The sequence below is a fragment of the Hyaena hyaena genome, unplaced genomic scaffold (assembly GCF_003009895.1).
Source record: "Hyaena hyaena isolate Hyena2069 unplaced genomic scaffold, ASM300989v1 scaffold_102, whole genome shotgun sequence".
NCBI lineage: Eukaryota > Metazoa > Chordata > Mammalia > Carnivora > Hyaenidae > Hyaena > Hyaena hyaena.
In genome coordinates, this window is record NW_024080734.1 from 83,184 (window position 1) to 99,280 (window position 16,097).

Sequence of the window (16,097 nt, forward strand, 5' to 3'; positions counted from 1 at the left end):
AAGGACCTTTAAAGCTCATTACGCATGGTACCTCATGGAAAGAAATGTCAAGCTATGGAATAGAACCCTGATAGGGAGAACATCATGAAAGTCTGGAAGGATTACACCATTAGAGATGCCATCCTTGCTACATAAAAAGCTGTGAAAGCCATCAAAGCCTGAAACAATAAATTGCTGTAGAGAAAACTGTGTCCAGATGTTGTACATGACTTCACAGGATTCACAGCAGAGTCAATCAAGAAAATCATGAAAGAGACTGTGGATATGGCAAAAAAGGTGGGAGGTGAAGGGTTTTGAGACATGGATTTAGAGAAATTCAAGAGCTAACAGACATCACACCAGAGGAATGAACAGAAGACAATTTGATGGAGATGAGTGCTTCTAAACCAGTGCCAGACAATGAGGAAAAGAGGTAGAAGCAGTGCCAGAAAACAAATTGACATTAGACAATCTGGCAGAAGGGTTCTGATTATTTAAGACTTATTTTACAACATAGATCCTTCTATGAAACAGGCACTGAAACGAAAGCAAATGGTGGAAGAACTGGTACTGTATAGAAACATTTTTTAGAGAAATGATAAAGCAAAAATTCAGAAATTGCAATGTACTTCTGTAAAGTTACACCCAGTGTGCCTGCTCCTCCTGCCTCTCCTTGCACTTCCTCCACCTTTTCCACCTCTGTCACCACAGACACAGCAAGTCCAACCCCTCCTCTTTCTTCACCTCCTCAGCCTATTCAACATGAAAATGAAAAGGATGAAGACTTTTATGATGATCAACTTTCATTTAATGAATAGTAAGTAATCATCATGGCAGGCAGTTAATAAACTTACCTGTTACATATGCGCATGTGTGTCTTCATGTGAAAAACTAACAACTGTTGGCAAGAACTGTAGGAGACATTTTTGTGCCATCATCACTGACTAAGTATATATCATGTAGAACATTGTGTGCAAGACTTGTATGGAAATGGATAGCCTATCCTTACATAGGCATAAGGTGAGTGATTTTTAATATAAGATTAATAATGTTTGTTTTCTTGCTGTTTTGTAACTTTGCTTTCCAAGAATTATATTACTATACTGTATGCCTGCCTATCTCTCTAATTATAGAAACTGTGTACCATCGCACGTAAGTGTGTTGTTAGAAAATGTTAGCAATGTTTCCAATACTGCATTATGAATATGACTATAATACTCTATGCAATAGAATATTTATAACTATTCATTGGTGTGTAGATTAGGCTACCCCTAAGCAATCATATTGATTACACTAGGCTACTGTAAAGCAATCATACTGTGGCTTCTTTGTTATCAATGAATGAATTGCTATGCCTATAAATATTTTTCACATTACCTTTTCATTTTTGATGTCCAGTGTTACCAATACATAGAAGATCTACAGTGTTTTGTATCATATAAGACAATATTGATATAGGTACTGATAGACAACCCATCTTGCAGATGTCATAAATTTAAAGTATCAGTAAATATAGTACAGTACTGTAAATGTACTTTCTCCTCCTTATGATTTTCTTAATAATGTATCCTTTTCTCTAGCTTACTTTATTGTAAGAATATATATAATAAATATAACATACAAAATATGTGTTAATCTACTGTTTATGTTATTGGTAAGACTTCTGGTCAACAGTAGGCTATTGGTGGTTAAGTTCTGGGAAAGTCTAGGTTATATGTGGATTTTCAGCTCTGTAGAGGGTCAGCATACCTACCCCCTGCATTGTTCAAGGGTCAACTGCACATACTTTGGAAAATAAAGTAAGATGACAATTACGTAAAGATGCAATAAGAACAGTGAAAACATTTCTGAACAAGTGAATGTCTGCAGTGTTTTAACAATCTGAGTTTCTAAGCAAAAGGGAAGCAGGACTTCTCACTCTAGGGTCATAGGTCTAACACAAGGACAGGACAAAGAAATGGCAAGCAATATAGCTAGTACCAAAAAACTGAAGAACGCACTGATTTTTTAAGGCCATGACTTACACAATCCTTAGATATGGTCCTGGTCTAATATTACATTGAAAACACCCTCCAATGCTCGCTTTGGCAGCACATGTACTAAAATTGGAACAATACTGAGAAGATTACCATGGCCCCTGTGCAACGATGACATGAAAATTAGTGAAGCACTCCATATTTTTAAAAGTAGTAGCTGACCTGTCCACTGAAACTTGGCAGGCTAGAAGGGAATGGCAGGAAATCTTCAATGTGATGAACAGTAAAAATATGCAGCCAAGAATCCTCTATCCAGCAAGCCTGTCATTCAAAATAGAAGGAGAGATAAAAACCTTTCCAGACAAACAAAAGCTGAAGGAGTTCAAAACCACTAAATCAGCCTTGCAAGAGATCCCAAGGGGGACTCTGTGAGTGGAATGTTGCAAAGACTACAAAGGTCCAGAAATATCACCACAACCATGAAACCTATAGATAACACAATGACACTAAATCCATATCTTACAATAACAACGCTGAATGTAAATGGACTAAATGTTTCAATCAAAAGACTTAGGGTATCAGAATGGATAAAAAAACAAGATCCATCTGTATGCTGTCTGCAAGAGATCCATTTATACCTAAGGACACCAGCAGCCTGAAAGTGAGGGGATGAAGAATTATCTATTATGCTACTGGAAGTCAAAAGAAAGCTGGAGGAGCCATACTTATATCAGACAAACTAGATTTTAAACTAAAGGCTGTAACAAGAGATGAAGAAGGGAATTAATTCATAATTATGTAGTCTATCCATCAAGAAGAGCTGACAATTATAAATGTTTATGCACCAAATTCAGAAGCACTCAAATATATAAATCAATTAATCACAAACATAAGCAATCTTATTGATAAGAATATGGTAATTGCAGAGGACTTTATTACTCCACTTACAGCAATGGACCGACCATCTAGGCAGAAAATCAATAAAGAAACAATGGGCCTGAATGAGATACTGGACCAGACAGACTTGACACATAGATTTAGAACTTTTCATCCGAAAGCAGCAGAATATACATTTTTCTCAAGGGCACATGGAACATTCTCCAAGATAGATCATATACTGGGTCATAAACAGCTGTTAATAAATACAAAAGAATTGAGATCATACCATGCATATTTTTAGATCACAATGCCATGAAACTTGAAATCAACCACAGGAAAAGTTTAGAAAATGTCCAAATGCATGGAGGTTCAAGAACATCCTGCTAAAGAATGAATGGGTTAATGAGGCAATTATAGAAGAAATTAAAAAATGTATAGACGGAAATGAGAATGAAAACATGACAATCCAAATCCTTCGGGATGCAACAAAGACAGTCCTAAGAGGAAATACATTGTAATCCAGGCCTACCTCACGAAACAAGAAAAATCCCAAATACAAAATCTAACAACACACCTAAGGGAACTGGAAGCAGAACAGCAGAGAAACCCCAAGGCCAGCAGAAGAAGATAAATAGTAAAGATTAGAACAGAAATAAGCAATATAGGATTTTTTAAAAAGCCAGTAGAATAGATCAATGAAATTAAGAGCTGTTTTTTTTTTGAAAAAATAAAATTGATAACCCCCTAGCCAGCCTTCTCAAAAAGAAAGGAGAGAGGACCCAAATAGATAAAATCATGAATGAAATAGGACATATGAGAATGAACACCACAGAAATACAAACAATTACCAGAGAATACTATGAAAAATTATATGCCAGCAAACTAGACAACCTGGAAGAAATGGACAAATTCATAGACATCCACACACTACCAAAACTTAAATGGGAAGAAATAGAAAAATTTGAACAGACCCATAAACAGCAAAAAAATTGAATCAATTATCAAAAATCTCTCACTAAATAAGAGTCCCAGGCCAGATGGCTTCCTAGGAGAATTCTACCAGGCATTTAAAGCAGAGCTAATACATATCCTTCTCAAGCTGTTCCAAAAAATAAAAATGGAAAGAAAGCTTCCAGTCTCATTCTATGAAGCCAGCATTACCTTGATTCCCAAACCAGACAGAGACCCCACAAAAAAATGAGAATTACAGTCCAATATTCCTGATGGACATGGATGCAAAAATGCTCAACAAGACACTAGCAACTTGAATTCAACAGCATATTAAAAGAATTATTCACCATGATCAAGTGGGATTCATTCCTGGGCTGTAGGTCTGGTTCAGTATTTGCAAATCAGTCAATGTGATACATCACATTAATAAAAGAAAAGATAAGAACCATATAATCCTGTCATAGATGCAGAAAAAGCATTTAACAAAATACAGCATCCTTTCTTAATAAAACCCTCAAGAATGTCAGGATAGAAGAAACATACCTTAACATCATAAAAACCATAGATTAAAAGCCCTCAGCCAGTATCATCCTCAATGGGGAGAAACTGAGAGCTTTCCCCCTGAGATCAGGAACATGACAGGGATGTCCACTCTCACCACTGTTGTTGAATATGGTGTTGGAAGTCTTAGCATCAGCAATCAGACAACAAAATGAAATAAAAGGCATCCAAATTGGCAAGGAAGAAGTCAAACTTTCACTTGTTGCAGATGACATGATACTTTACATGGAAAACCTGAAAGACTCCACCAAAAAGCTGCTAGAACTGATACATGAATTCAGCAAAGTTGCAGGACACAAAATGAGTGTACAGAAATTGGTTGCATTTATATACACCAATCATGAAGCAACAGAAAGAGAAATCAAGAAGTCAATCCCATTACAATGGCACCAAGAACCATAAAATGCCTAGGAACAAATATAACCAAAGATGTAAAAGATCTGTATGCTGAAAACTACAGAAAACTTATGAAGGAAATTGAAGAAGACACAAAGAAATGTAAAAGGAAAAACATTCCATGCTAATAGATTGGAAGAACAAGTATTGTTAAAATATCAATACTATCCAAAGTGCATATTCCATGCAATTCCAATCAAAATTGCACCAGCATTCTTCTCAAAGCTAGAACAAACAATCTTAAAATTTGTATGGAACTACAAAAGATCCCGAATAGTCAAAGTAATACTGAGGAAGAAAGCCAAAACAGGAGACATCACAATCCCAGACTTTAGCCTCTACTACAAACCTGTAATCATCAAGACAGTATGGTATTGGCACAAAAACAGACACATAGACTAATGGAGAATAGGAAACATAGAATTGGACCCACAAATGTATGGCCAGCTAGTCTTTGACAAAGCAGAAAAGAGTATCCAATGGAAAAAATATAGTCTCTTTAGCAAATGGTGCTGGGAGAACCAGGCAGCAACATGAAGAAGAATGAAGCTAGACCACTTTCTTACACTATACACAAACATAAACTCAAAATGGATGAAAGACCTAGGTGTGAGATGGGAAACCATCAAAACCCTAGAGGAGAAAGCAGGTAACAACCTCTTTGTCCTCAGCTGCAGCAATTTCTTGCTCAATACATCTCCAAAGGCAAGGGAAATAAAAGCAAAAATTAACTACTGGAACCTCATCAAGATAAAAAGCTTCTGCACTGCAAAGGAAACAATCAACAAAACTAAAAGACAACTGACAGAATGGGAAAAGATATTTGCAAATGACATTTCACATACAGGGTTAGTATCCAAAATCTATAAAGCACTTATCAACCTCATCACCTGAAAAACAAATAATCCAGTGAAGAAATGGGCAGAAGACATGAATAGACACTTTTCCAAAGAAGACATCCAGATGGTCAACAGACATATGAAATGATGCTCAACATCACTCAACATCAGGGAAATACAAATCAAAACTACATTGAGATACCACCTCACACCAGTCAGAGTGGCTACAATTAACAACTCAGAAAACAATAGATGCTGGCAAGGATGTGGAGAAATGGGAACTCTCTTGCACTGTTGGTGGGAATGCAAACTGGTGCTGCCACTCTGGGAAACAGTGTAGAATTTCCTCAAAAAATTAAAAATAGAACTATCCTAAGACTCAGCAATAGCACTACTAGGAATTTATCCAAAGGGAATAGGAGTGCTGATTCATAGGGTCACATATACCCCAATGTTTATAGCAGTGCTTTCAACAATAGCCAAATTATGGAAAGAGTCTAAATGTCCATCAACTGATGAATAGATAAGGATGATGTGGTTTATATATACAACGGAATACTATTTGGCAGTGAGAAAGAATGAAATCCTGCCATTTGTAGCAAAGTGGATGGAACTGGACAGTATTATGCTAAGTGAGATAAGTCAGTCAGAGAAACATAGATATCAAATGTTTTCACTCATATGTGGAACTTGAGAAACTTGGTAGAAGACCATTGGGGATGGAAAGGGCAAAAATAATAGTTACAAACAGAGAGGGAGGGAGGCAAACCATAAGAGACTCTTAAATACAGAGAAAAAAACTGAGGGCTGATGGGGGGGCAGGGAAAAGGAGAAAATGGGTGACGGGCAATGAGCACTGGGTATTTTATGTAAGCAATGAATTATTGGAATCTACCCCTAAAACCAAGAGCACACTATATACATTGTATGTTAGCCAACTTGACAATAAATTATATTTAAAAATTTTTTAAATAAAACAGAAAAAAAACCACCTTCAGTCAAAAGATGTTCTTCTTAGCAGTCAGTATCACACAAGGCCAATATCCCAAACCATACAGTATAGACTTCATTCTCTCTCCACCCCTACTTTAAAGAAAAAAAATAATAACTTAATTGAGTTTTAACATCTAGAGTTTAAGTCTGATGTATCACAGGTGCAGTGTCCCAGAATTAAGACTGAACAAAAGCCCCACTCTCTTTGTAGCTATTCACTTTTCCCTTCTGAGATGTCATCCTTACAAAAAAGATTATTTCTATGGTTTGGGAGGCATGGGGGGAGAGATCTCATGGGTCTTTTTAAATGCTTGAGTAGTAAGCTTTGGACTCTCAAATGGTTGGACAGGGAATTCACTCTCTTCCTTTGGCTAGTGTTACGTCTGCATAATCACTTGTAAAATTAGTTAGGCTTAGGAATGCAATATGACACTCACCCATAATCAAATGAAATATCCAAAACAGTGTGATATTTGTCTATCTGCCTGAAATGCCCTAGTATGGCTTCCTATCATTTGTTTATGGAAGACATTCATTCTGATTGGTCAGTGGCCATGCCTTCTTGTTTGTAAATAATTTTGAATACCATCTCTGGAAAATATTGAGGACTTCAGTTCTATAATCACAAGGAACTGATTAAGTGGGAACTATTAAGTGGGAAAGAAGACCCTGAGTCTCGATGAGATCACAGTGCCAGCTATAACACTATAACTTCAGTCTCATGAGACCCTTGGTATATCCAAGTAGGGGACTTGGATAACCCCTACTAGGACTCCTATCTCATGGAAACGGTGAGATAATAAGTATGTGTTTCTTTAAGCTGTTACGTTTGTAGTGATTTCCTATGCAGTGATAGAAAACTAATATGCTTGCATTTTTTAAAAAAATATTGATATTGTTTGGCTAAATGTTTAGAGACTCTCTCTCTTGCTCTTTTTTTTTTTTTTTTTTTTACAAATAGTTTATTGTCAAGTTGGTTTCCATATAACACCCAGTGCTCATCCTCACAAGTGGCCTCCTCCATGTCCATACAGACTCTCTCAATCAAAAACAGTGGACAGTGTTGTTGGTGAGATGAATTAAGAAAGATAGATTCTACCGTTAAGAGCAATGCATTTCTGAATGAGGACAGATATTGTGAGATATCCTGAGAGAGGAGAGTGAGGATATATGTATGTATGTATATGGGGGACAGAGAGAGTAAGAGAGAAGACAAATGTGGAAAAATGTTTAAAATTGGTGTATATTGGTAAAGTATGTATAGATTTTCATTGTACTATTCTTCCAAATTTTCTATAGCTTTGATTTTTTTCAAAATAAAAAGGAGAAAATTTGATAATGAAAAATGATGCATTATTAACAAAGAAAACAAAAAAACACTGATACTGACTTCTCAACATAAACAATGGAAGTCAGAAGACAATGGAAGTATATTTGGAAAACACTGGGGAAAAAGGTCCTGTCAATTTACAATTCAATGTCCAACAAAAAAATTCTTTAAAAATGAAGGAAAAATAGACATTTTCATTCATATAAACAGTGAAGGGAAGGGGAAGGAAAAATGAGCCTAGATTGAAGTACAGATATCTAGAAAGTAATGAAGAACAACATAAATATATGAATAAATATATATAAATACTAACTTCATAAACACTAATAATATAGAGCTACTGTAGTTTAGTCTACAAACTTAAAATCTCCCATCTGACTCTGTGGTAATTCTCTAGTCATTACTCAGTGGGAAAAGGACTAAGAAAACCTTTGCGTGTAGGGGCTAAAGGGCAGATGCCTGCATTAGGTAGCCTATATATGTAAATGTGATGGGACTCTATTATTGTCCCTGAGACATATTTGAAAGCAAAATATCACAACTTTCAATTATCTGCTTGCATAGAACACTGTGACAGTGCAGACAAAACTATAGGAGATATGAATCATGCATTTAAATTATGAGTTTCAGACTCCTTCTCAGCTATACATTTTATCTGGGTTTTAGGTAAGTAGCAGATTAAATTATCTTTCATTATTTTCCCTCTGGCATAGGGCAAATAATTAGTATAGTAATAATAACAATAGCAATAACAGTAAAAAATAACAGCACCAAAAAATAAAATAATATATACACAAACACACACACTCTTACCACAAACCAGGAAAATGAAAAAAAAAAAAAAAAAACCTGAACAACTTACAGATTTGTCCTATTTTGACTATTGAACCAGGGTTAGAGACGGACATGAAAAATTTAATCTCAGAGCTCTTGGGATGGGGAGCTTAACAAAGTTTTTATTATTACATTTCCTTTCTCTATTACCTTGTTAGTCATGTATTTTTATATTATCTAATTGTGGTTTTCCTAGAAATTATGATATTTATCCTTAATGTATTTAAATCTAATATAAATAAGTACTTTTGCCAATTCCCAAGAAATCAAGGACATTAGAAACTTTACATCCATTTACCTCCCTCCTCTTGTCTTACTTTTGTGCTACCATGGCCAGATACATATCCCATTAGAGATATTTACCCATTTTCCTATCGGATCTTTTTTCCTAACTGAACTGTGGAATTTAAAAATTTTTTTAATATTCTGGATATTAGTCCTTTTCAGGTTTACATATTATAAATATTTTCTCCCAATCTACGCTCTTTTTTTTATTTTTATAAAACAGCTTTATGGAGGTATAATTGATATACATTAAACTGCACATATTTAATGTGTACAATTTCATGAGCTTTTAACATATCCATACACCTATGAAACCTTCACTACAATCAAGATACTTAACACATGCATCATCTCCTAAAGTTCCTCCATGCCCCTGTAGTCCATCTCCTCTCAGACACTCTCTCCCCATCCCATCTTCAGGCACCCACCTGTATGCTTTCTGCCTCTACTAATAATTTTGCATTTTCTAGAATTTCATATGACAAGAATCATATAACAGGTACTCTTTTTTGCCTGGATTTTTTTACTCAGTATAATCATTTTGACATTTATTCAGGCTGTTGCTTCATTCCCTTTTATTATTTCTCTGAGTAGTATCCCATTGTTTGGGCATACTAACATATTCTCATCTTGATAGACATTTGGGCTGCTAATACTTGGTATTAGGCAGTCTTTTTAACTTTATCCATTCTAGTGGGTGTGACGTAGTATCTCATTATGGTTTACATTCCAGTAATGAATAATCCTATTGAGCACTTATTGGTCTCCTTATCAACTAAAGTGTCTGTATCTTTTTCCCATTTTTACTTAGGTTGTTTACCTTCCTATTATTGAACTATAAGAGTTCTTTTTATATGCTTATACAATTGCTTTATCATGTAAGTGCATAGTGAATATTTTTTCACAGTCTATGACTCATCTTTCAAAAAAAAGTGGGTATTCCATGGAAAAAGCCTAAGTGTCCATCAACAGATGAATGGATCAAGAAGATGTGGTTTATCTATACCATGGAATACTACATGGCAATGAGAAACAATGAAATCTGGCCATGTGTAGCAACGTGGATGGACCTTGAGGGTGTTATGCTGAGCGAAATAAGTCAGGCAGAGAAGGACAAATATCATATGTTTGCACATATAGGAGGATTAGGAGGAACTTAACTGATGAACAAGGGGGAGAAGAAGGGGGGAAATGGTGGGGGAAAGGGAGAGAGGCAAACCATGAGAGACTCTTGAATGCTGACAAAAACTGAGGACTGATGGATGTGGGGGGGAGGAGGGATGGGCATGGAGGAGGGCACTTGTGGGGATGAGCACTGAGTGTTATGTGGAAACTAATTTGACAATAAACTATTTGCAAAAAAAAAAAAAAGTGGGTTTTCTTTTTGTTTTGTTCTCTTTTTTACCCACTGCATATCTGAGTAGCAGCAAAGCATGTTCTGAGGGTTAGTTGAATAAATCCCAGAATCTGAGCTCAATTGTTTATGTTATCATTTGAATAAGAATAATTACTCTTCTGTGTTTCAATCAGTGAGTATTTACACAACATCTCCCTGATGTCAAGTAAAATAGTGCCTAGAAGAGCACAAAAGGCCCTTGGTTCATTGTCATAAAGTTGTTGGCTTTATAATATAAGCTTCTCAAAAGCAGAGAGGTTGTCATGTTTGAAAACCTACAATTGATTTAGAGTTCACAAGTTATCAGCTCTAATTAATAAACTGAGCTCATCATCCAAAAGACAGTTTCAGGGACTACCAGAAAGCAATAACATTTTTAGCTTGCTACACTTAACTTTAGGCTGCTACTGATGCTTTTAGCTGCAGGAGGCCCTATGTGAAAGCAATTTACTTCATTGCTAGGATGCTGCAAATTTTCATCTCTAACATTACTGATTTCATACCTGATCCACACAACTGTCCTTCTAAATCTAGAAAGTATCCAAAATTTCCCTCCAGGAAACCAACTAAGAGTATTTGTTTTCTGGTATCAATTGCAATAATATGACACTAAGAAGGGAATCAGAAAAGAGAAAGCAAGGTGAGAAGGAAGAACATTGTCCTCCAGAGATTGAGTTCTATAAGGCAGAAAGATGATACTGTGGACTATTAAAAAATCCCTAAGGAGGGGCGCCTGAGTGGCTCAGTTGGTTAAGCATCTGGCTTCAGCTCAGGTCATGATCTCATGGTTCGTGGGTTCGAGCCCTGCGTCGGGCTCTGTGCTGACAGCTCTTAGCCTGGAGCCTGCTTCAGATTCGATGTCTCCTTCTCTCTCTGACCCTCCCCTGCTAATGCTGTCTCTATCTCTCTCTCAGAAACAAATAAAACATTTTTTTAAAAACTCCCCAAGGAGAAAAATCCACTATAATGGGAGACACAAATCCATTTTTCTTTAATAACATTGGGTCAGGGTAATAATTTGAAGTGTGATATTAACTGGCATGGTTTTCCTTTCTCCAGTTTTCCTTTGCTGGCACTCACTGCCTGCAGAGTAGGCAGCTATGAGCAAGGATACAAATAGTGACAAAAGAATTGATCTTTTGGTTTCTAAGCTTTAAAAACCAAGGGCTTGGCTTAAAGAACAAAGTGAGTATTTCTCTCTCCACTCCCACCTCTTCTCCCTCCATGTACTCTTACAAGATAATTCTCTGAGCTGATAATCTCAGTTAAAGGTAAGATCCATGATAACTAAATGCAATTAGTAGCTACAAATTGTATTATAGATTATTGTATAAAAATTATTATTATACAATAAACTATTTATAAAAAATTATTATTATAAAGGAAAAAATGTCTAAAGGACATTGCTGAGATGACTGAAAACTTTTAGATATAGAGCTACATTAGTAATACTAGTAAAAGCATTGTGTCAATATTAAATTCCCAAATGTGATAGGGCAGAAGAATGCCTTGTTCTTGGGAGACACATGATAAAGTATTTCAGGGTGAAATGGCATGATATACACAACTCTCATCGATTCAGGAGAAGTGTGTGTGTGTATCCCTGTGTGTAAACAGAAAGAAATAAAGCAAATGAGACAAAAACTTAACAACTGGTGTATCTACATAAAAGGTATACAGTCATTCATTATATTAGTTTTACAACTTTTCTGAAGATTGAATTTTTCTTTTTTATAATTAACATACTTTTTAAGATGGGAGGAAAAAAAAGAATCAGAAAAGAGAGCAAAATAATGAGATGCTGATGGTGGGAATCTCAGAAAGGGGTTGGTGTCTGTTGCAAAAGGGGAAATGGTACAATGTTCAGATAAAACCGAGGAGACTTGTACTGTACTTCCCACTTGGATTTCTGGGAGGCAGTGGTCTTGCCTGGAACAATACGAAAAAGAGGGCTGCATGGATTATTGAAGGCCTAGTGAGCTTAAGACAGCCACTCATATTACCAAAGGCAGAGTAAACTTTGCACCATTCCAGGTGCTCAGAGGGATTTGTAAATTGTCATGATGCTAACTGCCACTTCAGGAAGAACGATGGAGAGAAAGAAACTCTCAACTTATGAAGTTTAAACTCTCAACTTACAAAGTATGAAAAGACTGAATTTACCCACAGGTGACTAACTTTATGTTTTAAGCCATTCAACAGAATGGGGAATTGACATTAAAATGAGGGTCAGTGCTAAAAGAAAGTATTCTATTTCTTCTACACTTGTGTTTCTGTTGTCTGAGAGTCTATACCCACAATAGCAACATTTTCTAACAGATATTGCTTGGACATTGTTAATTTGCTCCAAACCTAGAACATTGGTAATTTAATCTGTATTGTGTTCTCTAGGGTTCTCTGAGATCAGTATTCATGGACTGGGGCAAGAAGAGAGAAAAGGTGACTTCACATTTATGAATATCAAATATGAAGACTCAGCTTTTTGCCTTCCGGCAGCCAAATTTTTCTCTTGGGAAGTGCTTCTCTGTAAAAATGACAAACACTTTCAAAGTGACAAATACTTTTAAAAAGTAGTGTGTGGAAAGGCTTCCTAAAATGAAAATCCAAGTTTGATGATTACACAGTTGTTTCTTTAAGCTCAGGCAAGGCACCTTGAATACTCATAGAATTTTGGAAGAATTTATATTTAACAATTATCAGCTTAAACTGTGTTTTAAATGTCAGCTCTCTAAAAGAAGCCCAAAAATATTCCATGTAGTCTGTGTCCTTAAGCTAGATTTTTACTTGGCAGTGCTCAAGTAAATTGCTCAAGGATTCTTACAACATTAAGACAACAAACTCTTCTGTGTGGATTTTTTACTACTTTGGGGATTCAAAGATCAAGTTGCTTAGAGACCCCATGGAATTTGCAGAAAAAGCAAACTCTAATCTCGACATCTGTAATTAATGTTTTATCTTGCTCTGAAAATTCAGTTTGCTGGCAGCTTTAGCTGCTCTTTGGAGCTGAATAATGTTTTTGCTATATCACATCCTATATGACTTTATATCCCAAGAGTAGGTGGGATGCTACATGGTTCTTTATGGGCTCTTCTTGTTCTCTCTTAGGCACAGTGTCAACCTCTTGCAGATGCCCAGGTTTCCTTTCTGTCCAACTCCCTGCAGGTTTCCTAAGTGAGGCTAAGGCTGGCCTGGTTTTCATGCATCATATATTAGGGTCTATACTGGGGAACTAACGTGTATGCATGCTTAGAGAATAGGATCAGTTGAAGGTTGTGAAAATATCTGTTTAATATATTATGCAATGAAATGTGAAAATATGTGTATAATTCTGGCACACTTTTAAAAATATATCTTTCCCCAGATCCTTGGCCACACAGGCAAAAGCAAGTTATATGAAGCTGACCAACCTATATGTATACACACATAGACACAGACACGGAGACACACACACTCATGAACCAATTTTATCATGACTAAGGCATGTGCTAGTTGTAACTGCTCCTGTATAAATCAACTTATCTATACTGTAACTCTTCAGGCCAAGATGCACAAGTACTTGGATAACACACAAATCAATACCCTCACTAGAACTGAAAAGAGAGAATTAATCTTCCATGTCACCCTTAAAAAAATTTATTAACTTGACTAAATAGCCAAAGTAGTTAGAGCATCATAGTCATCCTCTCATTCTCTCAACAATAATTTATTGCACTCCTACTCTGGAGCCTGGCATCTTCACTGAGGATGTCACAGTGAACAAGACAAAGTGGGTCCTGCTGCCTCTGCACACGTGCTAGTGTGGGGAAAGACACAAAGAACAAAGAAAATAATTAATAACATAGTGGTCAGATAGTAATAAGAGCCTAGAATAAACTAAGGTGGAGTTATATCTTGGAGTGGCTGTAAGGCTGCCTCAGATTAAAGAATTAGGGAATGTCCCACTGGAGGTGACTTTGGAGCTGAAAGCTTACAAGTGTTTAGGATATAGCTGTGTCTTCTGATTTTGTGGGGTATTTTATGGCTTGGCCATGAGAAAAAGACCTCATTGGTAAACATTCAAATGAAGTTATTATAATAAATATCTTGTGGATGAGGTTCTATGTTATACCCTCAGTGTCAACCTCCTTCCTTTTTAAGCTTCATTCTAAAATGATATTATACCACTGGAATCCACTTTGGAAATTTAAGTGGCAAGTCCAGACTCATTAGCTGTGAGTGATACAGAAATCCCAAAAAGATGTTCTAGTAGAGGCTGAGCTGGCCTTTTAGAAAAGAAATAATGAGTTCATTGCTGTGCTAGCTGCCATAGGCTTGCACATCTCAGCCTCTATCAGTGACCAAAATCATCCAACAAAATGACTCTTGAAGTGCTTATGATGAAGAACAGCTACCAATACACCCAGGCAAGCATTCTTCGTTCATATCTTCTGTGAATTCATCAGCCAGCAGTTCCCATGCTCAGGGTAAGGAGCAGATATATTTCTTGTCAGGCAGTTTATCTACTAAAATGCTGTAGGATGCTCATAGTCTATCATCTTGTACTTCATATACCTTGTGACTTATGACTTGTAGTAAACAGAAATAGCCACATGAAGGTGTCACCATACAAAGTTATAAAAATGTTTATAAAAGAAAAGAACAACTAGTCATATAAACTTGTATTAATCATTTACCTTCTTTAAATATTTTTTTGTATGTAAAAAGAAGAAATTTAACCAGATGCACTCTATTTACTAAACAAGTTTTAATTTTAGTTCAAATTTTAGTCCTTTGGGATCTATGAAAATGATTCAAATAATATTTCTTCAGGTAAGGTAAGATATAAAACATTTTTTAAAAATATTTTTATTTATTTCTAGGAGAGAGAGAAAGAGACAGCATGAGCAGGGGAGGGTCAGAGAGAGAGGGAGTCACAGACTCTGAAACAGGCTCCAGGCTCTGAGCTGGCAGTCACCACAGAGCCCGACGCGGGGCTCGAACCCACGAACCGCGAGATCATGACCCAAGCGAAAGTTGGACGCTTAACCGACTAAGCCACCCAGGTGCCCCAGATATAAAACATTTTTAAATGTTTCTTTTAAGAGAAAGAGAGAGCGAGCAGGGGAGGGGCAGAGAAAGAAAGGGGGCGGGGAGAATCCCAAGCAGGCTCCATGCTGTCATCAGAATCCAACTGCAGAGCTCAGTGTTACAAACTGTGAGATCATAACCTGAGCCAAAATCAAGAGTCAGATGCTTAACTGACTAAGCCACACAGGTGCCCTTACAAACATTCTTGAATGCAATATGAAATAACACCTGAGCATTTTGAGTACAATATCCATTGGGAATATGCCTGGCTGCAAGTCATGAAAGAGTTCATGGTGGCTTAAACAAATAAGGTTTTCTTTTTCCCACAGAACAAGTAGTCTGAAGGTAAGCTTCAGCTGCCTTTGGTTCAACACTACTATATGTTAGGGTCAGAATATCTCTTGATTTTACCCTCACATGTAACCTGAAGTTCAAAAAATGGCTACTACAACTGCAAAAATGATGCTCTCACAACAGGCTGAAAGCTTGAGGGAGAGAAAAGCAGTGCCAGTTAGCTTTGCTCTTTCTACAGGGAAAATAAAATATTTTTTAGAACCTCATGAAGTTAACAGCCCCTTTAGTCTCTTGTGTCTCATGGCCAACTCTAGGTC

The 16,097-nt window shown here is 36.5% G+C and overlaps 1 non-coding gene across 1 annotated transcript; it reads left to right on the top strand.

The window, feature by feature from the left end:
• Nucleotides 1–2,054: 2,054 nt before the first annotated feature.
• LOC120234115 lies at nucleotides 2,055–2,161 on the top strand. The gene has a single exon (XR_005528993.1). It is a non-coding gene; the product is annotated as a U6 spliceosomal RNA (small nuclear RNA).
• Nucleotides 2,162–16,097: the final 13,936 nt, after the last annotated feature.